Source organism: Haematobia irritans, chromosome 1, assembly GCF_050003625.1.
Source record: "Haematobia irritans isolate KBUSLIRL chromosome 1, ASM5000362v1, whole genome shotgun sequence".
NCBI classification, from domain to species: Eukaryota; Metazoa; Arthropoda; class Insecta; order Diptera; family Muscidae; genus Haematobia; species Haematobia irritans.
In genome coordinates this window covers 124,735,735-124,762,806 of record NC_134397.1, presented here as the reverse complement: position 1 = coordinate 124,762,806, position 27,072 = coordinate 124,735,735, and the positions used below count along the sequence as shown (strand labels likewise).

Below are 27,072 nucleotides of genomic sequence, written 5' to 3'. Positions count from 1 at the left end.
ATTTATGTAAAAAAACACACGCGTCAGCGGACTGTGGGAAGCATAGTTCACACGATGTAGAGGAATTTCAAATATATCAACATATCTCATAAATCTAGGAGGAACATACAGAGGTATACGTAATAACAAATCCGGACAATCAATGACATTATTGATCAAATCAAAGACAAAAAGAGCCGACTGACAGATGATATGAGAGCTATATCTGAATCTGAACCGATTTGACTGATATTTTGCAAAATTTACGAGACGAAAAGGACGATCGGATTTAAGCTGCGAGCTGGACTTTGCACACAAAAATACATCAACAGACAGACGGACGGACAGACAGACAGAAAGACGGGCATCGCTAAATCACCTCAGAATTTAATTCTAAGCCAATTGGTATACTAAAAGATGGGTCTATGACTTTTCCTTCTCGGCGTTACATACAAATGCACAAACTTATTATACGCTGTACCACAGTAGTGGTGAAGGGTATAAAAATGAATGTTTTGCAATAAAAAATAAGTTGGGGATCCAACCCAGTTTTATTGGAAAACCTTTTTTACTCGAAATTTTTTTATTACACTTTTATTTTCTTATTTAATATTTTATATACCCTCAACCACTATGTGAAACAGAAGGGATGAGATATACACACACACAAAAAAATTTTTTTCTGATTCAATCACGAAATTAATTGATCCAATTAATTTTTTAATTGAAATGTCTTCAATCACGAAAATGATAGTATCAATCACAGTTTTAATTGGGCATAGAAAAAATTCTTGATTAAAAAATTAATTGATTTCATTCCCAAATTTCAATTAATTTTTTAATTGATTCAATTAAAAATTTAATTGATGTTGATTGCAAAACTCAATTAATTTATTAATTAAAAAAGGTAACTATTTTCAATTACATTCTGAATTGGCTTAGAATTTTTATTTGGATTAACAATTGATTGTTTGAAAAAAAATTTTAACTAAAAATTTAAAAAACATGTTCATCATCATCATAAACTGACTTAGTCTTCCGAATTTGATTAAAAGTTAATTGTATCAATTAACTTTTTAATTAAAAAATTTAAAATGTTCAATCATTGACTTAATTAACTTAATGTTTCTATCTTGATTAAAAAGTTAATTGTACCAATTAATTTATTAATTGAAAAAAATTTCAACTTCAATTAACTTTTTAATTGGAAATATTTTGGTGATATTTTTTTCTGTGCATGTTGCCTTTGGCAATATTTTTCAGAGCTTGTCCGTGCATGGATCCAGCTATCTACGTCTGTCTGTGAACAGATTTTCGTAATTAAAGTTTAGGTCGCTGTTTTAGTCCAATCGACTTTAAATTAGTCACAGGTCAGAATGGAATCGTATTATTTTTGGAATAAACCGGTTCAGATTTACATATAGTTCCCATATAAAGGGTGATACGGTCAAAATGCCGTCCAAGCAAGAAGAGCAGCGAAATTTTGTTCGCGCATCGCGAAAATCCGAGCTACTTTCACGCAAAGCTGGCAAAATCGCTAAAAGTTGCCAAATCAACCGTTACAAATGTAATTAAAGTGTTTGGGGAACGTTTGTCGATAGCCAGGAAGTCTGGATCGGGGGAAAATCGAAAACCAGAAGCCGCTGAGACGACAAAGAGAGTTGCCGGTAGTTTCAAGCGAAACCCTAACCTCTCTCTCTCCGAGATGCCGCAAATAAGCTGGGTGTATCGTCTACAACCGTGCATCGAGCCAAAAACCGAGCCGGACTATCGACTTACAAGAAGGTAGTGACTCAAAATCGCGATGATAAACAAAATACGACGGCCAAAGCGCGATCCCAGAGGCTGTACACGACGATGCTGACGAAGTTTGACTGCATGGTAATGGACGACGAAACCTACGTCAAAGCCGACTACAAGCAGCTTCCGGGACAGGAGTTTTATACGGCAAAAGGAAGGGGAAAGGTAGCAGATATTTTCAAGAAAAGCAACATTTTCATAGCTTCCGGGACTGTCAACCAAGAAATTTACGTGAAAGAGTGTTTGAATAAACGTCTGCTGCCTTTCCTGAAGAAACACGGTTGTTCCGTACTGTTTTGGCCGGATTTGGCATCTTGCCATTACGGTAAAAAGGCCATGGAGTGGTACGCCGCCAACAACGTGCAGGTGGTTCCCAAGGACAAGAACCCTCCCAACACGCCAGAGCTCCGCCCAATTGAGAAATACTGGGCTATTGTCAAGCGGAATATAAGCAGTTCAAGGCAAACTGGCTTTCTGCGGCGAGGAAGGTGGCTGTACAAAATCTGATGGCAGGTGTCAAGCGTGAGGCCCGGCAATTCGGATTTGGAAAAGCGAAAGCCTAACTGAATATTTTTCCTGAATTTTATACTAATTGTACTTGAAAAAGAAATTTAATGTGATTTTTTAAATAAACGATTTCACCGATTTACACGCGTTTTCCCTTGACCAAATTTTGACCGTATCACCCTTTATATCTTTTGGCCGATATGCACTTATATGACCCTAGTAACACAAAATAAGATATATGTATCAAAAGATTTTCTAATTAAAATTGTAATTGAATTTTAGAAAATATTCAATAAAAGTTTTTTTTTGGTTGAACGAATTTTTTAACTGAAACAAAAATCAATTAATTGAATGTTTAATTCTATCAATTAATATTTGAATTGACTTTGGTGATTGATAGCAACATTTCTGTGATTGAAGACATTAAAAAAAATAATTATCAATTAATTTCGTTATATTTTTTTTTTTGTTTGTAAAAATATGTCATACACATATATCTTTCGCCCGATGTACACTCATATGATCACATGGCCCAACCAACGTTTTAATCCGATTTTCGGTTAAGGTTCGGTTTAATATAGCTCTCATATAAATCTTTTGCTCGATTTACACACATATGACTCCGATTTATTTTACTAACATTGTGCATCGTTGCAGGGCATTATTCGGTTTTTTTTTTATTTTTAGCCCAGAAATTTTGTAGAAGTGTAAAAATTGTCTTCAAATCGGTTCAGTTTTCATTATATGTATATGGGAATATAATATATAGCATCCAACAAATTTGGACGGTTTGAGATGGTATCAAAAATGTTGGCCTACAGTCGGCCCCGCCCGACTTTCGACTTTCCTTACAATTTAGAAAACTTTTTTAAAATTTTTATTGACTTTCTATTCTTTTTTCGAAATTAAATTGACCATAGTTTAAGTTTTCGTCTGAAAAAATTACATAATAAATGGAAAAGAGATAGTATCGAGCACCCCAGTTGTGTTTAAAACGAAAGCTGGGCTATTAAATATAGAAATGAATCGAGAAGCTTATTTGAGAGTCGGACCTCTTCAAGAATATAAATTTATTTTGTTGATGGTGGTATCACTATTTCGGGTTTGTGATTTGCACCATCTTTCTTGAGGTTCAATAATTTCCAATTCCCCACTGTGTCTGTGCCAAGCATTTGTATGTTTTTTACTGATGCTACTCGTTCGTGAACCTTCGCTTTGAAGTTTAGAAATGGCGCTAAAACCAATGGGGATAAAATTGAATAATATTTCTGTTTATTTTCTAGTTAAACTCAAACATGGCCCATAACACAGCTGCCCTGTTGCAGGGCACCCACATATACATGTCTACCTTCATCTCTTTCCGTTTGGTAAACTACCCTTGAAGAATATTTTGTCGATGCTCTCTTCACGGGAAATCTGAGAGGAGCAGGCAGGTATGGCCATTGCTGCTTTGCAGGACTTTTTTATGTAGTTTTTTTTTTTGTTCGTTGTTCTTCAGTTTGTTGAATTCTATCGAGTGGTTTTGTTGTTCCATACCTTTGGGCAAATTATCCTCGTTGCTTTAAACTGTTCATGGATTTATCTTTTATCTGAAAAAGGTCGGGATGTCAGAATGGAATGGTACATTGGGGGGCGAATTTGTATCATTACACACTTGGTTTAATTTCATTTTGTCCACATTTAACTCATTCCTAAAATGATTTAGAACCACTTTACTCATTTCAAAAATGAACACGTCTTGAATAGGATGTGCCGAAAAGTCAACACTGTTTTCCGTAACTTACAAGTGTGTGTGCAAATTAAAAATATGCGGGATTTTTTTCAAATGTTTGAGAATTTATTTTGAAAAAAATACTGATCAATGGCGGCTGATATACGCCTAAGTCAGTATTCGGTTTGTTGTGCTCTCTAACTTCTTCTTTCAATCGTTCCCTACTTCTATTCCAGAAACTTTCTAACGAATTCCCTAATTTGTTTCCTGTGTCTGTTTCCCAGCTGGACCAGGTCCTGAATCACCTCTTCTCCGATATGGTTAACTCTTTGCCTAGTAAAGACAGGGTAATAACAAATGTAGTGTTCCAAGGTCTCATCATCGGCAAAAAACTACCTTCATTCGCCATCCTCTGCTACTCCTATTCGACGCAGAAGTGCTCTCAATTCTAGGGCCCCGGTCATTATTCCCATGGTCCTTCTGACTGGCGTCTTACTCTCCTTGAGTAGTTCTCCAGACTTTTTTTGTCTGTGCCAATTCATAGTGCTCCCGTGCTCCTTCATCTCACATGGCCCGCGTTGTCTCTATTGGCTTTGCGTTCTCTAAGTTCACTTCCTTAGGTATCCTAGCTCTATCGTCAGTTCATTTGCCATTACGTTTCCTTCGTTTATTCCGATATGCCGCGGCGCGATATGATGGGGATCTTGCCGTATTCAGAGTATTCGTTGAGCATGGATTTGCATTCCAGAGCGCGATCGAACTGTAATGTCTGCTATTACCTTCATTACCCTCTAGCAGTCTGTGGAAATATTCACGTTTTCTGTCAGCAGGATTGTGGCCCGGTAATCGGAATAGGATCCCGTTGTCTGGGACCTGTACATATATGTACAGTTCCGTCCTCTCATCCATGTTCGATCTATCGGTGTAGCTGCTATTTCCCTCTGGTATCTATTCTGGTATGACACTCTCCCAAGACCATAGCCGTAGGGTGACCATATGGGACGATCGCTTGGGATTGTCGTAGTAGATCCACGTTTCATTTCCAGTTACGATGCGATGCAAAAAACAAACTTTCTTTTGTTGTCTTTGGAGCAACTATGATGTTTATCCTCCGGGCAAATGAAACATACACAAAATGTAAGGTATGATGTTATGACATGAATATATAGGGTGCTTGATAGGTATTTCAGTGACAGTTAATTTGATCATACATTCAGAAGCAAAGTTATTCGCGATGAAATTCAAGCGTGATATTGTGAATTCTTTATCGTTGGTTGGATAGATCCCTCCAGCATTTAAATGTGAATAAATATATTGTTTCTCGCAAGAGCTCACCGATGCACAAATAAAGTTAGACTGAAAAGAGCCAAGGAGTTGCTTCGCATGCACAAAAGTGGCCAGTTGCCGCATTTGGTTTTCTCCGATGATAAAGGTTGAATTACACACCATGAGTCAATCCGTGCGTTAATGGAAGGGTTGATTTTTTTCTACTTGCGGCTGACTATTCGAGCTTTTGATTTCAAAGAGAAATTTCAACTCTTCAATCATCGGACGCATTGTAGTTAATTCTACCTTAAGCCATTCCAAATTGAGCAGTTTATGAACAAAAAAAGGATCGGGCCTTCTTGCCAAAGAGGTCGGCGAAATTGAAAATCGCAGCCAATGGTAATGGTGCTGGACTCCGTAACGGACGATGTTCGCTCCCTCTTCATATTCATCGACCACGTCCTAAAAACAGTATTGAAGCCTTGAGCAGGTTAGCGTTTCGTTCGCAGACCATGGACATTCCAACAGTCACTTTAAAACAAGTATATACGGCCGTAAGTTCGGCCAGGCCGAAGCTTATGTACCCTCCACCATGGATTGCGTAGAAACTTCTACTGAAGACTGTCATCCACAATCGAATTACTTGGGTCGCGGTAACACTTGCCGATGGCAAGGTATCTTAAAACTTCCTAACACCGTAATATACGCCACATAGTCCATACGTGGTATATATTAAACTAAAAAGGCCGATTAAATACGTATATAATTAAGTTTAAAGTTTCTATAGAAATAAAATTTTGACAAAATAAAATTTTGACAACATTTTCTATAGAAGTAAAACTTGGTAAAAATTTTCTACAGAAATAAAATTTGGAAAAAAATTTCTATGGAAATAAAATTTGGAAAAATTTTTCTATAGAAATAAAATTTTGACAACATTTTCTATAGAAATAAAATTTTGACAAAATTTTCTATAGAAATAAAATTTTGACAAAATTTTCTATAGAAATAAAATTTTGACAAAATTTTCTATAGAAATAAAATTTTGACAAAATTTTCTATAGAAATAAAATTTTGACAAAATTTTTTATAGAAATAACATTTTGACAAAATTTTTATAGAAATAACATTTTTACAATGTTTTCTATAAAAATACAATTTTGGTAGATTATTTTTGGCTCGAGTGGCAACCATGATTATGAACCGATGTGGACCAATTTTTTGTGTGATTGGGGATCGGCTATATATAACTATAGACCGATATGGACCAATTTTGGCATGGTTATTAGCGGCCTTAAACTAACACCAAGTTGCAAATTTCAACCGGATCGGATGAATTTTGCTCCTCCAAGAGGCTCCGGAGATCAAATCTGTGGATCGGTTTATATGGGGGGTTTTTGTTAGAGACCACATTCTAACACATGTTCCAAATTTCAACCGGATCGGATGAATTTTGCTCCTTCAAGAGGCTCCGGAGGACAAATCTGGGAATCGATTTATATGGGGGCTATATATAATTATGGACCGATATGGACCAATTCTTGCATGGTTGTTAGAGACCATATACTAACACCACGTACCAAATTTCAACCGGATCGGATGAATTTTGCTCCTCTAAGAGGCTCCGGAGGTCAAATCTGGGGATCGGTTTATATGGGGGCTATATATAATTATGGGCCGATGTGGACCAATTTTTGCATGGTCATTAGAGAACATATACCAACACCATGTACCAAATTTCAGACGGATCGGATGAAATTTGCTTCTCTTAGAGGCTCCGCAAGCCAAATCGGGGGATCGGTTTATATGGGGGCTATATATAATTATGGACCGATGTGGACCAATTTTTGCACGATTGTTAGAGACCATATACCAACACCATGTACCAAATTTCAGCCGGATGGGATGAAATTTGGTTCTCTTAGATGCTCCGCAAGCCAAAGCGGGGGATCGGTTTATATGGGGGCTATATATACTTATGGACCGATATGGACCAATTTCCGCATAGTTGTTAGAGACCATATACTAACACCATGTACCAAATTTCAGCCGGATCGGATGAAATTTTGCTTCTCTTAGAGCAATCGCAAGCCAAATTTGGGGGTCCGTTTATATGGGGGCTATACGTAAAAGTGGACCGATATGGACCAATTTTTGCATGTTTGTTAGAGACCATATACTAACACCATGTACCAAATTTCAGCCGCATCGGCTAAAATTTGCTTCTCTTAGAGCAATCGCAAGCCAAATTTGTGGGTCCGTTTATATGGGGGCTATAATACCATCCGACCTACATCAATAACAACTACTTGTGCCAAGGTTCAAGTCGATAGCTTGTTTCGTTCGGAAGTTAGCGTGATTTCAACAGACGGACGGACGGACATGCTCAGATCGACTCAGAATTTCACCACGACCCAGAATATATATACTTTATGGGGTCTTAGAGCAATATTTCGATGTGTTACAAACGGAATGACAAAGTTAATATACCCCCATCCTATGGTGGAGGTGTAAAAAAAGCCGATGTTTAAGCCGATGTGTGGGAGCTTGCTTAGAAGCGCTGTGTGAGCGAGCAACTTTTGTTTGATTACTTTCGGGCTCATACCATTCATCACCTGTCAAGATTTCACAGACGTGTTTCAAAGCACCGTGATCGTATTTTTAGAGCATTTCTTTCGATCAATCTACACGAGCTTTTTTTAAGTGATTGACAAATTGTGTGGGATCCAACGTGAACCAATTTTTTACGGTCAAATGTTCATGCAATATTCACTGAAAAAACAATGAGTCCACCAGGAAGAAAAATTTTGGTTAATTTTAGAAAATTTAGATTATTTTTAGAAGACTTGTACCAAACAGTATTATAAATGCTGACATCACGCCGATATCACAAAAATAAGTAAATATTTTTCGATAAATTCAAGAAAATTTATTAGATATAATAATTTTTTTTCACTTGTTAAAGAAAAATTTGTAGTTTGAATGAAAAAATTGAAGTCCAAAATTTCCAGAATGTCTTCAGTGCCCTACGAAAGAGGGTTCAAGATGGGCGCATTTATAGTAAACTTTACAAATTTAAAGAAATATTTATGCTTCATTTGTGTATAATTTTCGTTTTTTTTTTGTTCATTTAATTAACGTACGCAAAAAGGTTGTCTCAATCTCACAATAGATCATATGACGATCTTGCAATATTAGTTGGCGCACAACATCAGCGACCGATTTTTGGCGACCTTCACGAAATTCGTCTTGGAGTGAACTACGACCATCGATAAACACTGGTCCTTGACGGCGCTTTAAAAAAACAAATTAAAAAATTAATCCATGTCGAAAGTTGTAAAATTTAAACGCACGAAAATGTTCACGATTTAATTCCACTTTTTGGGTGAGATTCATTTTTTAAGTTGCTGCCAACAATACAAATAGCGCTCATATCTCAAAAAGTTCTGAGTACGTAGAACCTTAAAAATATCAAGCTTGCGAATGCGCTGTCAGTTGGCAGATTGAAACACTAGGATTGCCCAATCCAGAAATATAAAATACTACCCTCTTATTAATTTATTTATTATTTAATTTATTATAATTACAAATTATAATAAAGTTATTTATCTAGAGGCGATCGGCCTACTCAGCACCATCGCATTCGGCACGCATCATCCAAGAATTGATTTATCATAAGCTACCCGTTGCAATACTACACAGAAAAAAATTTTACGAAAAATTTTCGAATTAAAATCTTAATTGAGTTTTAAAAAATATTCAATTAAAATTTTAATTGATTCAACAATTTTTTTATTTGAAACAAAAATCAATCACAAAAATTTATAGTATCAATTAATTTTTCAATTGGATCAAGTAATTTTTTAATTGATTGAAGACATTTCAATGAAAAATTTAATTGGATCAATTAATTTTGTGATTAAATCCAAAAAAAAAAAAATTTTTTTGTGTACCAAAATCTCCAGATTTCAATATTTTGGACATTCGGGAAAGTGGGATTGGCACTGAAACGGCACCAGCGCCGATCATCTCAGAACGGCGCTTCACCGGGAATGGAAATATCGTAGAGCCGCTTTCGAGCACCATGATGATGTCATTGTTGCCTTTTGAAGGTAACCAATTCGAATTGATGCTATTTTAGACTTTTTTGCTTTTGAACGACCGAAAGAAAATGCCAGATGCCAAACTATTTTGAGTTTCAATAACGCTTTTATCTACTTTGGCCCACTGTAAATGAAACTTAACTCAAACTCATTTGCTTACAATTTGTGTCGTCTTTTTTTATGGTCTTAACTTTAAATATTCAAACGGTTATGTGTTTAAATTTTCAGGGAAATTTAATCTGTGATGGTAGCCCAATCCCCGCTAACCCTTAATTCAACCCACTCACAACAAATTGGTTTAAGAGTTTCGTTTTTTGTGTGATTTTAAAAATAGGAACGAAGCTTTAATGCGAAATAAATTGACAAAGTGCTTGGGTCTACACAACACACAAAAAAAAACCTTTCAAAAATATTGGAGTACATAGTATTAGTTAGTGTGTGTGTGTACACATTAAATCGAATATACCGGGAATCCCTTATTCTAGCAAAACAGACAAAAAAAAAAAAAAAGAAAAACACCAGGTGGAGGGTTCAATGCAATGTTATGTTCAGAAAGGAGTTTCGTCTATTATTCCTGACCTAATTTTGTTTTTTGTGTGGAATGTCTGACGTTTTATCCTTTATTCTTCATTCTTGTAATCCTTCGCAACCTGTTAATGTTCATGTGTTGCCGCACATACATAAGTAGACAGTCTCAAAACTTACATTTGTCCCATATTTTTCTTTTTTGTTATCATTTCTTCCATTTTTCTATTATCTTCTCAATTTCGAATTGTTACGAAGTGCTTTGAGTTGTTATACTCTGAGTAATATTTCATTCTCATATTCTCTGTTATTGTAAATAACATGAGTGAGAGCGATTCTTTTTGCCCAACGTAAAGCAAAGGGAGCGTATAATCAATGTACAAACTCATGAAATACAGGGTGTCTGTTGTAACAGCACTGTTAACAACAGTTGTCTGAATTAATGGCAACACGTTGTTGAACATTTTCCTTTACATATATTGCAATGTTTGGGTGAGCGAGGGTGTGTGTGTGACAATCAAACATGCTCTAACACATGTATTTCATGTTGATAGCCAACACAAAGTTAACATACTCTGAACAAGGAGAATTAACATATCTATAATGTAACCAGTATTTGTATGTGAGCATGAATGGGGCTAGCTGTTTGAGTATGCATACAAATATTTCTTGTCTGTAGGATGGTGAGTTGGCATAAACTACTACAACGTGTTGCCTTCTCTATGAATGTAAGTTGGTGTGTGTGAGTGTATTACCCACTGGCAAATCAACTCATTGAGACACACTAAAATTGACTGTTAGGAAAAAGAGCAACAGTTGCTTTAATACTACAAAGAAAAGTAACACGGTTCACATAACGTGTATATCCTTCGGCCTCAACGGACGCGTTTCGGGTTTTCAACTTGAATTCGATTTTTGTTTTTATTGTATCAGCAATATTTCTGTGTTGAAGATATTCTCTACGATTTAAGCGAATCACAAAAAAACGACTCGATATTGTCCTACACGTGAAGCGTAAATGATAAGTGTATGTTTGTGCATTACCCGGACAAAAAATCCAGATGATTAGAGCAAATTAAAATTAAAAATAAAATTAATAAATAAATTTAATTAATCGATAAAATAAAAAATTCAAATTGATATGCATGAACCAAAGTTACTCTAAAATGCAAATTCAGTGTTGGTTATAATTTAATCGTGTGTGTGTGTGTTTGTATTTGTGTTAACATTAACCATAACAATTGGACTGCTATATGTCTATTTAAAACCAAAAACAATAAGGAAGTTTCATCTTGTTACAGTGCAGCTAGCAGATAAAAATAATCAACCTTCAATACTCCAGAGTATTAAAACGTGTTTATTTGTAAGTTTCCCATAAACGCTCATATATGGATGGATAAATCCCTTTGCATAAATGTATGTGTGTTCTTAAATTGAAAATATTCAATAAATATGAAAGTGAAGTTCATTAAAAATTTATATAAATTTGCATTTTTTATACTCTTCACCTAAGGATATAAAATTAATTTTGACACATCCTTTCTAGTACATCGTAATATCGGTATTGCAAACTACAAAGATTTAGCGTGTCTACTGCAATCAAAATGAAATTTGTATGGATTTTAAGGTTAATATCAGAGATGGGCTATATATAGATTTATGTTTCTCGGACATTTTTCATTCCGGGGAAAGCGGGATTTCTTATCAAAATTTCTGGTATTCGGCTCAATGAAAAACTTCCTTGGATATGCACAAACAAAAATATCGCCAACTATTTCCAATTAAAAGGTTAATTGAAGATGAAAACCTTTTCAATTAAAAACTTAATCGATACATTTGACTTTTTAATCAGTCAGTTAAAAAATTATGGAAAATTTTTCAATTAAAAATTTATTTGGAACAAACATTTTTTTAATTAAAAAAAACAATACATCAGTTAAGAAACAGTTTGAAAATAGTTACGTTTTTAATTAAATATTAATTAAGTTTTGAAATCAACATCAATTAAATTTTTAATTAAATCAATTAAAAAATTAATTGAAACTTGCTAGCAAAATCTATTAATTTTTTAATTAAGTATTTTTTATGTCCAATTAAAACTGTGATTGATACTATTATTTTGGCGTTGAAGACATAGTTTCGTGATTAAATCAGAGTTTCTGTGTGGTATTAGTTTATCGAGGCAAACTAAATTAGAAAAAAGAAAGCTGTATTGGAAACAACTAATTTAAATGAATTAAAAATAATTGATCATCACTAAACACTATGGAAATTTGTTAATTAAAAACTAATTCCTTAATCTTCATGTCCAAAAAGCTCATATTACAATTATAATAATATATAAAGTACTTATTTTGGACGTAGAACCAGCCTGCATTGATATCAGGCTAACATAAAAATATTAGTTAATTGATCTAATTAAATAATAGTTAAAAATATGAAATTTTCCTGCTTACGAATGTTTCTTTTCTATTTAGAGACTCGGCAATACTAGTGTTGCAATTTGCCAACTGCCAGCTCTATACGCACAAAGAAAATTTCATTAAAATTCAGTCAACGAAAAATTTTCATTGATATAACGAAACAATTTCTTTAATGCAATGAAAATATTCGTTAATATTTCGAAACGTTACGTAGATTAACAGAAAATTCGTTACAATAACGAATACTTTCGTTGTATTAACGAATTTATTTCATTGGCTGACGACACATTTCGTTAATATAACGAAACTTTTTCTATTAGTGTATCGTAAAAGTTTAAATTTTTGAGGATATACGTACTCAGAACGTTTTGACGTACGAGATTCATTTAAAGATTCATCTTGCCCAAAAAATTGAATTAAATCGTGAACATTTTCGTTCAATTCATTTTTACAACTTTCGACTTGGATTAACACAACAAAAGTGCATCGAAGAACTTAATTAATTTTCTGGCGATTAAGCTCCGTCAAGGTATAGGGTTTATCGATGGTATGACGAATTCAACCGACGTCGTTGTTCACTCGAAGTAGAATTTCATGAAGGTCGTCAAAAATCAATAGTCGTTCAGGAAACTATTGATGCTATGAGACAACCTTAGCCATTGGTGCGACCACCATACATTTAATAGTGCATAAAAATTTGAACGTCAAAAAAATGTTCGCGTTAGATCCCACGCAATTTGTTAATTGCTGAAAAAAGCGCTGGTGTCGATTGGTGGAAAGAAATTTTTTCCATTATTAGTCGTTCACTACCTTTATTTGCAACCACTACATTTCTGGCTAAAATATCAGAACTTAATCCACTTTTGTCTTCACACACTTTAAAAATTTTGATACAACTTTCGTCGGCTTCCACACTTTTAAACAGAAAGTCAAAATATCGGTCTCGCCTTCATGTTGAAACTGAGTTGAGATGTTTTTTTCATTACTACTGTACCAAATACTAACAAAAAATTACCAAATTTTCCTCTAATTGGTAAAATCTTTTATATTAATATTCATTAACATTGTTATTCTTAATCACGCTCATTGTTAATTATATTATTTATCTATATAATTTTAGATTTTTCACATGAATTTAATTTAAAAACTTTTGTTTTTGTTAACATTTTCTCTTTATTTGGTTGTTATTGTTGGTTTATTCTTCAATCATTTTGTTGTCTTTGATTTCAGCTTAAAACGATGCATTGACTAAACTACAAGTGTAGCTTAAACAACAGAGGAAAATAATTGATAGTCAATTAAAATATTAATTGATACTATTCATTTTTGTTTCAATTAAAAAAATTGTTGAATCAATTAAATTTTTAATTGAATATTTTTTTAAACCTCAATTAAGATTTTAATTGGAAAAATTTTCGTGATTTTTTTTCTGTGCAGCTTCAAATTTTGCACAAATAATACAATAGTTTGTACAGCTAAGTGTTCGAAATTGGATTGAAATCGATTCAGATTTAGACAATTATATACGGCGTAAGTTCGGCCAAGCCGAATCTAACGTACCCTCCACCATGGATTGCGTAGAAACTTCTACGAAAGCCTGTCATCCACAATCGAATTACTTGGGTTGTGGTATCTTAAAATTTCTTAACATCATTTTCTAAATTGTGAGTTAGTGGTATAAAAAAAAGCATGCCCGGTTCCAAAGATTTTGTCTTTACTTTAACAATTTTGGTATTGATTCCAAGCCAAAGAAGCGGAGAATACAAGTAAGGATACTTTTAAGACACTATTCTCTTTTTAAATTTGGGTTTTGTGTACTTGCTTCTAGAAAGCAATTAAAAAATGTTCGCTTTTTCACCTTTTTGTCTTCATATGCTATCAAAGTCCTTTAAAAACAAGTTAACGATAACTTAATTTTCCAAATTACGACTCGACTTTCAGTAGGAATTATGCTATGTTTCAAGTAAAAACGTCTTTAAAATAAAGTGTTTAAAAACATGTCCTATATTTGAACGATTTTTTGTTTTGTAGTCAAGATTCAAAAAGACAACAAATTTAAAGACAATTTCATTAAATTTAAAGAATTTTTCTGAATTATTAAAGTCAAGTTGACCTTAGCCCAAACATTTTTTCTTTCATGTTATGATACCCATCTTTAAATCACTTAATTATAAGGCCAATAGGACTTCATTGAAAAGATTATGGACTTTTGGACAAGGAAAAAAACTTTATATTACAGAAATGCGTCTTGTATGCTAAGTAAAATGTGCATTCGTATTTTAGAGACATGAAATCTTTGACTTCACGACAATATTTTTTTTCAGTGTAGCATGATCCAGTCTATGATTTGATCTATTAATGCTGCTTCTTTTGATTAATTATTTATTAATCAATTTTTATTTTGTTTGTAGTAAAGCTTTTTTGATGCATAGACTTTTTTCAATTCATGGCAAAGGGTATACGAGCCAACTGAGTCGAAAAAATCATAAACAACAATTTTCATTATTTGATATTAAATACATCGTGTTTGGATTTATTTGCACCACTATACATATATTTTATTAAAGTAAAATATAATATTTAAATGGAAAGGAATTGGTTTTTAATTTGGTCATGAGTATAATTAACGTTGGGCAACACAACCGAATGATGAAGGTACACAGAAAAAAATATCACCAAAATATTTCCAATTAAAAAGTTAATTGAAGTTGAAAATTTTTTTAATTAATAAATTAATTGATACAATTAACTTTTTAATCATGATAGAAACATTAAGTTAATTAAGTCAATGATTGAAAATTTTAAAAATTTTAATTAAAAAATTAATTGATACAATTAACTTTTTAATCAAATTCGGAAGACTAATTCAGTTAAAAAGTGCTGATTTTTTTTTTAATTAAAAATGTATTTCAAACAAACATTTGTTAATCCAAATAAAAACTCTAAGCCAATTCAGAAAGTAATTAAAAATAGTTACCTTTTTTAAAATAAATTAATTGAGTTTTGCAATCAACATCAATTAAATTTTTAATTGAATCAATTAAAAAATTAATTGAAATTTGCTAAAAAATCAATTAATTTTTTAATCAAGAATTTTTTCTATGCCCAATTAAAACTGTGATTGATACTATCATTTTCGTGATTGAAGACATTTCAATTAAAAAATTAATTGGATCAATTAATTTGGTGATTGAATCAGAAAAAAATTTTTTTGTGTGTAGCTACCACCGATGTCGTCGGCAGACCCAACTAACACCATATGAGATATTAGTTGGGTCGACCGAATCAGTCGGGTGACATAAGTGCTAACTCGTAGTTGCTACAACTGCCAAAAGGAGGTTGGAAATAAATTCGGTTGTCACAACCAATCTTTATTCTCTGTGTATGTACCGCTCATTTGGGTAATATGATAGAAAATTGGATATTTTAACTCATTTTCGCCGGAATTTCACATTAATTAACTTGTATAGGTGTCGCCCGATTTGGTCAAATATTGTCGCATAACCCACAATTGTCAACCTATTTTTTACTAAAAAAAAAGTGAACGTTCTATTTCACTAAAGGGAGCCACCGTGGTGCAATGGTTAGCAAGCCCGCCTTGCATACACAAGGTCGTGGGTTCGATTCCTGCTACGACCGAATACCAAAAAGTTTTTCAGCGATGGATTATCCCACCTCATTTCTGAGGGTTTGAAAGCTTCTCTAAGTGGTTTCACTGGAATGTGGAACGCCGATCGGACTCGGCTATAAAAAGGAGGTCCCTTGTCATTGAGCTTAACATGGAATCGGACAGCACTCAGTGATAAGAGAGAAGTTCACCACTTAGGTATCACAATGGACTGAATAGTCTAAGTGAGCCTGATACATCGGGCTGCCACATTACCTAACCTAACCTATTCCACTAAAGCAAATTTAACTTTATTTTAGTCAATTGCGAAAGTTTATATTTGGAGAAAGTTTCCTTTACTCTAATCATTTTTTAGTACATTAGTTAAATGAACTAAAAACGGGAAAAAATTCACAAATGAAGCATAGAGATTTACTAAATGCCTATTTCTCACAAAATGCTCCCATCTTGAACTTCGTATGGCACTAAAGACATTCTTGCAATTTTAAACTCCAACGTTTTTCCTTTAAACTAGAAAATTTTCTTTAACAAGTGAAAACAATTAATTATGTCTAATAATTTTTTTAGAATTTGTCGAAAAATATTTATCGGCGTGATATGAGCGTTTGTAATACTGTTTAGTTGAAATTTTCTAAAAACTATCTTAATTTTATAAAATTTTACAAAAATGTTTCTTCCTGGTGAGTTCACTGATTTTTTTTTTCTGTGTGGAATATATAATAGCTATAAAATCACCCTGTAATAAAAGAAACTATTACAATGGTTAGGATGTCTACTTCAATATAGAGTTTTACGTATTTCAAAATAACAATATGTTGATATGCACTGAAAAAAATATTGTCGTGAGGTCAAAGATTTCATGTCTATAAAATACGAATGCAAATTTTGCTTAGCATACAAAACGCATTTCTCTAATATAAAGTTTTTTTCCTTGTCCAAAAGTCCATAATCTTTTCAATGAAGTCGTATTGTCCTTATAATTAAGTGATTTCGCTTTAAAATGAGTATCATAACATGAAAGAAAAAATGTTTGGTCTAAGGTCAACTTGACTTTAATAATTCAGAAAAATTCTTTAAATTTAATGAAATTGTCTTTAAATTTGTTGTCTTTTTGCATCTTGACTACAAAGAAAACAGGTATATACGGCCGTAAGTTCGGCCAGGCCGAATCTTATGTACCCTCCACCATGGATTGCGTAGAAACTTCTACGAAAAAATGTCATCCACAATCGAATTACTTGGGTTGTGGTATTTTAAAACTTCTTAACATCGTTTTCTAAATTGTGAGTTAGTCCATACTTGGTATATATTAGACAAAAAAGTTATGTATAGGTAAGTCTACAAATAATTACGAAACGATATGGACTTTTGCACGGTACGTAGAGAGCCAGAATTGAAATATGGGGGTCGCTTATATGGGGGCTACATAGAATTATGAACTTGATATGGACCAATTTTTGTGTAATTGGGGATCGATTTATCTGAGGGCTATATATAACTATAGACCGATATGGACCTAGTTAGGCATGGTTGTTAACGGACGTATACTAGCACAATGTACCAAATTTCAACTGACTCGGATGAAATTTGCTCATCCAAGAGGCTCCAAAACCAAATCTCGGGATCGGTTTATATGGGGGCCATAAGCGTAGGAAGGCCTCTGGGGAGGGGGCTTAGACCCCCCAGAAAAATTTTAGCCCCCCCAGAATTTGAAACTCTATTTATGATTTTCCATTTTTCAATAAATGTCAATAGCTTTTTTTTTAATTTTTATAAAAATTAAACAAGTACACACAGAAAAAAAATTGTTTGGAAATCAGTTGTACTAACGAAAATTGTACACTCAGAATTAAATATCAATTGTGCTGATCTATTTCCTTCAATCACAAGCGTTTGTCTGTCTTTAATATCATTTGATTATAATTTCAATACATTTTCGTTTGTATTTGCAAACAAATGGTTGCAGCAACTAATTGCCTCTCTTTTGAAAAAAATTATTTGAATTCGATAGATATGACCTACCTTAAATAAATTTCGTATCTGTCATTTAGTAGTTCTAACTGATATTTGGTATTCTCAGCCGAATGCCGGTTGATGAATTCTCAAATGTCATTTTTATTTCAACAAATTATTTACTATCAAATGAAGGCATATCAAATAGGCTTCAAATTGGTTTAAAAAAGAAACGCCATTTTTGATGTGGACTTATGCATATACACCAATCTTCGAAGGTATTATATATTTGTGTGTAAGTTCTGGAATTAGTTTTATAAACTCTAGCAGTGATACCTATACCCCCTAACTTTCTAAATTTATTTGCAGCACTATGTACTCTGGACGCCACCTTGGGCAAAGAAATCAACTCTGGTTAACCATCGAAATAGTCCTGGATTTTAAGAAGTTACATTTCGGATACGCAGTTGGATGTGGAAAATCTTACTAAATCTGCACGATTTCAATTTTCTCACACCACGAATATTCAATTATTGATATCCATAAAAAAGGACAATATATTTTTGATGCTGTCGCAGTCAGGTACATAATGTCCGAGAAAATAACAGGGTTGCGGCAACCATGCTACATGTTCACCGTCAAAAAGAATGTTTGCTCTAAGAATCCGGGTGTAGATACATTTTGATGCAATAAGTAGAGATTCTAGACAAAAATTGTTATCTACTAATTACATACATTTAGCGTATTTAGATTTATTTTTACCACTATTCCTATATGTAAATAAAATAAAATATAATATTTAACTGTGAAGTAATTGATTTTAAATATATTTTTAATTAGGTTGGACAACACAACCGAACGATGAAGGTAATCACAACCAATATCGTCGGCAGACCCAACCAACACCATATTTGATATTAGTTGTGTCGACCGAATCAGTCGGGTGACACAACTGCTAACAGAAGGTTGCTGCAACTGTCAAAAGGAGGTTGGCAATAAATTCGGTTATCACAACCAATCTGTATTCTCTGTGTATATACAATCGCACAAAGTTCCGCTAAAGACTTTCATGAACAATCGAATTACTTGGGTTGTGGTAGCAGTTGCCGATGGCAATGTTTGAAGTCAGATATTTATGAAATAAAGCTGTGGTTGAACTTATGATTGATTTAGTTTAGTCAATTTAATTAAAAAAATAGTAATTGATATTAAAACTATTCTTTCATAAATTAATATCTTAATAATGCTGCGAAAAAGCGTCGCCAAAAAAGTGAAAATGTTCTTTTTGGGTCTAGAAGTGGTGCAAAATTGGCGGAGAAGCAATAAATGTAATATGAGCTTGTCATAGGACAAATGTCCACCGTTTCAACAGCCGTTGCAATGAATTTGCATCACTTCTTATGGTGTGATCTGAATTCAGTGTTTTGAATGTGAATTAAAAAATTTTTTGATATCGATTTTTCTATAATGGATTTAGCAGTTTCGTGGCAATATTTGAATAATTTGTACAAATTTATTTATTCTTACTTTTTTTAAACTATTTGAAAAAAAAAAACAAAAAAATACACATTAAAATATGAAAAAAAATCAATTAAAAAACTTCCTGTGTAGTTAAAATAATTGAGGACATTTTTGGAAGTACTTTTAAAGTTGTGCCTTTAGAATAACGCACAATTTTTTTGCTGGGAAAAGTGTGGAACTACTTTTAGTTGCTTTATTATAAATTAATTGACGAGTTATTTTGATGTCTAATTTTTTATTCAATTTTATGAAATAAAACATTAATTGAACCTATAAGTTCAGTCTATAAATTTTCCTAGGGGGGGCTATGGGGGCTATAGCCCCCCCTAGGAAAATTGTCTAGCTACGCTAATGATGGGGGCTATATATAATTATGGACTGATATGAACCAATTCCTGCATGGTTGTTGGATACAATATACTAACATCACGTACCAAATTTCAATCAGATCGGATGAATTTTGCTTCTCCATAAGGCACCGGAGGTCAAATCTGGGGATCGGTTTATATGGGAGCTGTATATAATTATGGACTGATATGAACCAATTCCTGCATGGTTGTTGGATATAATATACTAACATCACGTACCAAATTTCAACCGAATCGGATGAATTTTGCTTTTCCAGGGGGTTCCGAAGGTCAAATTTGGAGATCGGTTTATATGGGGCCTATATATAATTATGGACCGATTTCGACCAATTTTTGCATGGGTGTTTGAGGCCATATATTAACGCCACGTACCAAATTTGAACTCCGGAGGTCAAATCTGGTGATCGGTTTATATGGCGGCTATATATAATTATGGATCGATGTTGACCAATTTTTGCATGGTCATTAGAGACCATATACTTACATCATGTACCAAATTTCAGCCAGATCGGATGAAATTTGCTTCTCTTAGAGGCTCCGCAAGCCAACTCGTGGGATCGGTTTATATGGGGCTATATATAATTATGGACCGATGTGGACCAATTTTTGCATGGTTGTTAGAGACCATATACTAACACAATGTACTAAATTTCAGCCGGATCGGATGAAATTTGCTTCTCTTAGAGGATTCGCAAGCCAAATTTGGGGGTCCGTTTATATGGGGGCTATACGTAAAAGTGGACCGATGTGGCCCATTTGCAATACCATCCGACCTACATCAATAACAACTACTTGTGCCAAGTTTCAAGTCGTAGCTTGTTTCGTTCGGAAGTTATCGTGATTTTAACAGACGGACATGCTCAGATCGTCTCATAATTTCACCACGACCCAGAATATATAGGTCTGGGAGCAATATTTCGATGTGTTACAAACGGAATGACAAAGTTGATATACCCCCCATCCTATGGTGTAGGGTATAAATGTTTTTCAACACTTTATTTTAACGAATTTTTTTACTTGAAACAGAATAAATTCTACTGCAAGTCGAGTCTTAATTTGGAAAATAAAGTTGTCGTTAACTCGTTTTTAAAGGAATTTAATAGCATATGAAGAAAAAAGCTGAAAAAGCAAAAAACTAAAATGTGCTTCCTAGAAGCAAGTACACAAAACCCAAATTTAAAAGAGAATTGTGTCTTAAAAGTATCCTTACTTGTATGCTCCGCATCTTTGGCTCAGAATGAATACCAAAATTTTTAAAGTAAAGACGAAATCTTTGGAACCGGGCATCTTTTTTTTTCAGTGTGGATTTTTTTAAAGCTCATAAAGCGGAGCGGATATACGAGTAATGAAGATATAACAATTATTTTTACAGAATTATACACATTTGGTCTATATATTGCATAAAGTACTACGTAATGTTTAAAATGAAAGTAAATTATTGATGTTATGCTAATCGATGCATTTTCATATTTCCTTAAAGCTTCAATTACTTTCCTGAGTGGATAGGAAAACATTTTTTTCTGTGAAGGTAAACTCCTCTTAAAGGGAAACCAAGAGGCCACCCGAATGCTGCAGTTGAACTGATTTAAATCAATTTCCTCTATTATGGGCTTGACTTATTTCACGATTATAGTATATCATTAAATTTATTTGTTCTCTATGGTTAGTCCATTAATTTTCATCACAGAATTCCCACTCGAATAAATCTCTGTTTTATTTTCTATAACCGTAACCCTTTTTTCCCTATGACATACTATGTAGCAAAACAGAAAAGATATTTTTAACATTTCTTCCGCATGTGACATGAATATTTAATTTTTCTTGAATTTCGTCAATAGAATTTCAAGGATTTCTATGCCTTAGGTCAGGTTAGTTCGTATCTTCTATTCTGGGCAAGTACCATATAAAGTTTTCTCCAACAAATTGACAGATGATTTTCGTAGAGTGCTTTGCTACATAAATACCCATAAATATTACTCAAGGGAATAGATTTTCTAAGATAACCTTTCGAAAGTGTAGGGATACGATAAAACGTACATATTCTCTGAAATTTTGAAAAACTTTTAATACCATTGTTTAAACGTTTGTATTTAGTCTTCCTAGAATATGAAGGGGTTAGCAAACTATAGAAAACATTTTGGTAACTTGTTAAAATCACATTAAAATTAGTTTAAACAAAATCAACTACGTTGTACGATAGTTAATGAGGAAGAAACAAAGCAATCATATTGAATGACTTCATGACATTAGAGATAAAGTTAAAAAAAGTTTTTTTTTCTTTAATTATATTACCCAAAAGTTCCTTTAAGAGGTATTTGGAGCAATTATGCTTAAAATTCAGAGCGTACCATGGACATTTAGTTAGGTTTTTATTGAAAAGTTTAAGTAGAACCGATGAGGAGGCAGGCTGAGTCGCCTCGCCTGTAATTAAAATTTGGCCAACGAAACAATCTCATAAATACAGTAAAAAACAAAGCTTGTCTGGTTCCAAAGATTTTTGTCTTTATTGATTCCAAGCCACAGAAGCAAAGAAGTCATGTAAGGCTGGATATCTGGAGGACACAATTGTAGTTTAAATTTAAAGGTTTACGTATTTAAACTAGGAATAAATTTTAAAAAGACTAACTCAAAAAAAAAAAAAAAAAACAAGTAAGGAAAGTCTAAAGTCGGGCGGGGCCGACTATATTATACCCTGCACCACTTTGTAGATCTAAATTTTCGGTACCATATCACATCCGTCAAATGTGTTGGGGCTATATATAAAGGTTTGTCCCAAATCGATTTGGACAAAATTTGATAGACTTTTACAAAATCTATAGACTCAAAATTTCAGTTGGCTAATGCACTAGGGTGGAACACAATTTTAGTAAAAAAATATGGGAAACATTTAAATCTGAAGCAATTTTAAGGAAACTTCGCAAAATTTTATTTTATGATTTATCGCTCGATATATATGTATTAGAAGTTTAGGAAAATTAGAGTCATTTTTACAACTTTTCGACTAAGCAGTGGCGATTTTACAAGGAAAATGTTGGTATTTTGACCATTTTTGTCGAAATCAGAAAAACATATATATGGGAGCTATATCTAAATCTGAACCGATTTCAACCAAATTTGGCACTCATAGCTACAATGCTAATTCTACTCCCAGTGCAAAATTTCAACTAAATCGGAGTTAAAAATTGGCCTCTGTGGTCATATGAGTGTAAATCGGGCGAAAGCTATATATGGGAGCTTTATCTAAATCTGAACCGATTTCAACCAAATTTGGCACACATAGCTACAATGCTAATTCTACTCCCTGTGCACAATTTCAACTAAATCGGAGCAAAAAATTGGCCTCTGTGGGCAAATGAGTGTAAATCGGGCGAAAGCTATATATGGGAGCTATATCTAAATCTGAACCGATTTGACTGATATTTTGCACGTTTTTCGAGACTCATAAAATATTCGGATGTACGGAATTTGAGGAAGATCGGTTGATATACACGCCAATTATGACCAGATCGGTGAAAAATATATATAGCAGCTATATCTAAATCTGAACCAAAATCAATAGGGATCGTCTTTGAGCCGAAACAGGACCCTATACCAAATTTTAGGACAATCGGACTAAAACTGCGAGCTGTACTTTGCACACAAAAATACATCAACAGACAGACGGACAGACAGACAGACGGTCTTAGAATTTAATTCTAAGACGATCGGTATACTAAACGATGGGTCTCAGACTTTTGCTTCTTGGCGTTACATACAAATGCACAAACTTATTATACCCTGTACCACAGTAGTGGTGAAGGGTATAACAAACTTTTCTGGCTAATTGCATTTTCCTTCTTTCTCATTTCCACGAGGTTTTTTAGTTCTTAACACATTTTTCTGTAATACAACGAATGTAGAAGAAATTATTCGATTTCATATTTTTTTTTCAATTTTACCGTTCGCCTGGACGGAGAATCGAACCGCGGACCATGCAATTTGTAAGTCAACACATTATCCACTGACCTACGTTGCTGTTATTGTCATGAGCAGACAATTATCGCTATAGCCACCAACGGACAAGCAACGCAAACAGTTAAACAGTTATATAGCATAAAAAAAATTAAAATTTTATTGAACAGAAACATACATTTAGTTTGGCACCGTCGAGCAATGGTTAGCACGGCAGCCTTGCATACTACTACCAAAAAGTTTTTTTTTTATACCCTCCAGCATAGGATGGGGGTATATTAACTTTATCATTGCGTTTGTAACACATCGAAATATTGCTCTAAGACCCCATAAAGTATATATATTCTGGGTCGTGGTGAAATTCCGAGTCGATCTAAGCATGTCCGTCCGTCCGTCTGTTGAAATCACGCTAACTTCCGAACGAAACAAGCTAACAACTTGAAACTTGTCACAAGTAGTTGTTATTGAGTAGGTCAGATGGTATTGCAAATAGGCCATATCGGTCCACTTTTTCGTATAGCCCCCATATAAACGGACCCTGAGATTTGGGTTTCGGAGCCTCTAACCGAAGCATATTTCATCCGATCAATCTGAAATTTGGTACATGGTGTTGGTATATGGTCTCTAACAATCATGCAAAAATTGGTCCATATCGGTCCATAAATATATATATAGCCCCCATATAAAAAGATCCCCAAATTTGGCTAGCGGAGCCTCTAAGAGAAGCAAATTTCATCTGAGCCGGCTGAAATTTGGTACATGGTGTTAGCATACGATCTCTAACAAACATGCAAAAATTGGTCTACATCGGTCCATAATTATATATAGCCCCCATATAAACGGACCCACAGATTTGGCTTGCGAATCCTCTAAGAGAAGCAAATTTCATCCGATCCGGCTGAAATTTGGTACATGGTGTAAGTATATGGTCTCTAATGACCATGCAAAAATTGGTCCACATCGGTGCATAATTATATATAGCCCCATATAAACCGATCCAGCGATTTGGCAAATTTCATCCGATCCGGCTGAAATTTGGTACATGGTGTAAGTATATGGTCTCTAATAATCATGCAAAAATTGGTCCACATCGGTCCATAATTATATATGGCCCCCATATAAACCGATCCCCAGATTTGATCTCCGGAGCCTCTTGAAAGACCAAAATTCATCTGATTCAGTTTAAATTTGGTACGTGTTGTTAATATATGGCCTCAAACACCCATGCAAAAATTTCGCTCCATAATTATATATAGCCCCCATATAAACCGATCTCCAGATTTTACCTCCGGAGCCGCTTGGAAGAGCAAAATTCATCCGATTCGGTTGAAATTTGGTAGGTGGTGTTAGTATATGGTATCCAACAACCATGCAGGAATTGGTTCATGTCAGTCCATAATTATATATAGGCCCATAGAAACCCATCCCGAGATTTGGTTTTGGAGCCTCTTGGAGAAGTAAAATTCATCCGATCTGTTTGAAATTTGGTACGTGGTGTTAGTATATGATATTTAACAACCATGCCAAAAGTGGTCCACATCAGTCCATAATTATATATTGCCCCCACATAAACCGGTCCCGAGATTTGGTTTTGGAGCCTCTTGGAGGAGCAAATTTCATCCGAGTCAGTTGAAATTTGGTACATTATGTTAGTATATGGCCGTTAACAACCATACCTAACTAAGTCCATATCGGTCTATAGTTATATATAGCCCTCAGATAAATCGATCCCCAATCACACAAAAATTGGTCCATATCAAGTTCATAATTATAGCCCCCATATAAGCGACCCCCATATTTCAATTCTGGCTCTCCACGTACCGTGCAAAAGTCCATATCGATTCGTAATTATTTGTAGACTTACCTATACATAATTTTTTTGTCTAATATATGCCACGTATGGACTAACTCACAATTTAGAAAACGATGTTAAGAAGTTTTAAGGTACCTTGCCATTGGTAAGTATTACCACAACGCAAGTAATTCGTCTTTTCCAGAAGTTTCTACGCAATCCATGGTGGAGGGTACATAAGATTCGGCCTGGCCGAACTTACGGCCGTATGTACTTGTTTTAATATGTTCCAGATATGTTCAGAAGATTCCGAAAAAAATTTCAACATTACATACTACTATATTAACTTGTTACTACACGCAAAAAAATAATTCTTTCCTCCCAAACGAAATTTTAGACAAACAAAGTTCGTTTCTCATTTGCTTTTCGCTGTAAGGAAGTGTATTTGGAAGAAAAGTATATACTTTTTGTGATAAACGTTTATTCTTTTCCAGGATGTAAAAACAATTTCATAAAGACTAGCTCAAAAAAAAACATTATTTTCTTGCTAATTGCATTGTCCCTCACATCCACGAGGATTTTTACTTCTTAACACCTTTTCCTGTAATACCAACAATGTAGAAGAAATTATACGATTTTATAAATTTTTAAATTTTTTTACCTTTCGCCTGGACGGAAAATCGAACCGCGGACCATGCACTTTGTAAGCCAACACACTAACCACTGAGCTATGTACCTGTTATGGTCATCAATAGATAAATATCCATATAAGTTATATTTATATAGCATAGCTTGCGGCGCCAACGAACCGAATAAACAAAGTTTATTTAACAGAAACAAACATTTAGTTTGGCACCGTGGAGCAGTGGTTGCTACGTCCGACTTGCATGCCAAGGGTCGTGGGTTCGATCCCTGCTTCGACCAAAGTTTTATTTTTGTTTTTGTTTTTTTTACATATATTCTAGATATGGTCGGAAGATTCCGAAAAAATGTTCAACATTACATTGTACTATATTAAATTTTGAACTGTAAAATGTGTCTTATTAAAGACCTAAAGTCAGAAAAGAACAGTGTTTGATATAAACGAAATGGACTGTGTTGTTATTTCAAAAATAACTTTTTTTATTGAAAAAATAAAAATTTTGTAACAAACGAATTTTTTTGGTGATAAAAGTTTAAAATTTTCGAAGCAATTCAAAAAACTCTAACAAAAGAAAAACGTTTTCGGTACACGTTTTCCAAACGTTTTTTTTCTTTGCGTGTATGAAACTGTAAAATGTGTTTTATTAAAGACTTAAAGTCAGAAAAGAACAGTGCTTGATATATACAAAATGGAATGTGTTGTTGGTTCAAAAACAAAATTTTTTATTGAAAAAATAAAAAATTTGTAACAAACTAATTTTTTGGTGATAAAAGGTTGACATTTTCGAAGCAAATCAAAACAATCTAAGAAAAAAAAACGTTTTCGGTACCCGTTTTCCAAACGTTTTTTTTTTCTTTGCGTGTAAATTCAAAAAATAAATAAAATGGGGTTGGAAAGCTCTG

At 33.8% G+C, this 27,072-nt stretch overlaps 1 protein-coding gene across 1 annotated transcript in view; it reads right to left on the bottom strand.

Annotated features, from left to right (window-relative positions):
• Positions 1 to 27,072, bottom strand: part of LOC142231430 (uncharacterized) — a 78,789-nt gene that overhangs the window by 39,376 nt on the left and 12,341 nt on the right. The window lies entirely within an intron of this gene.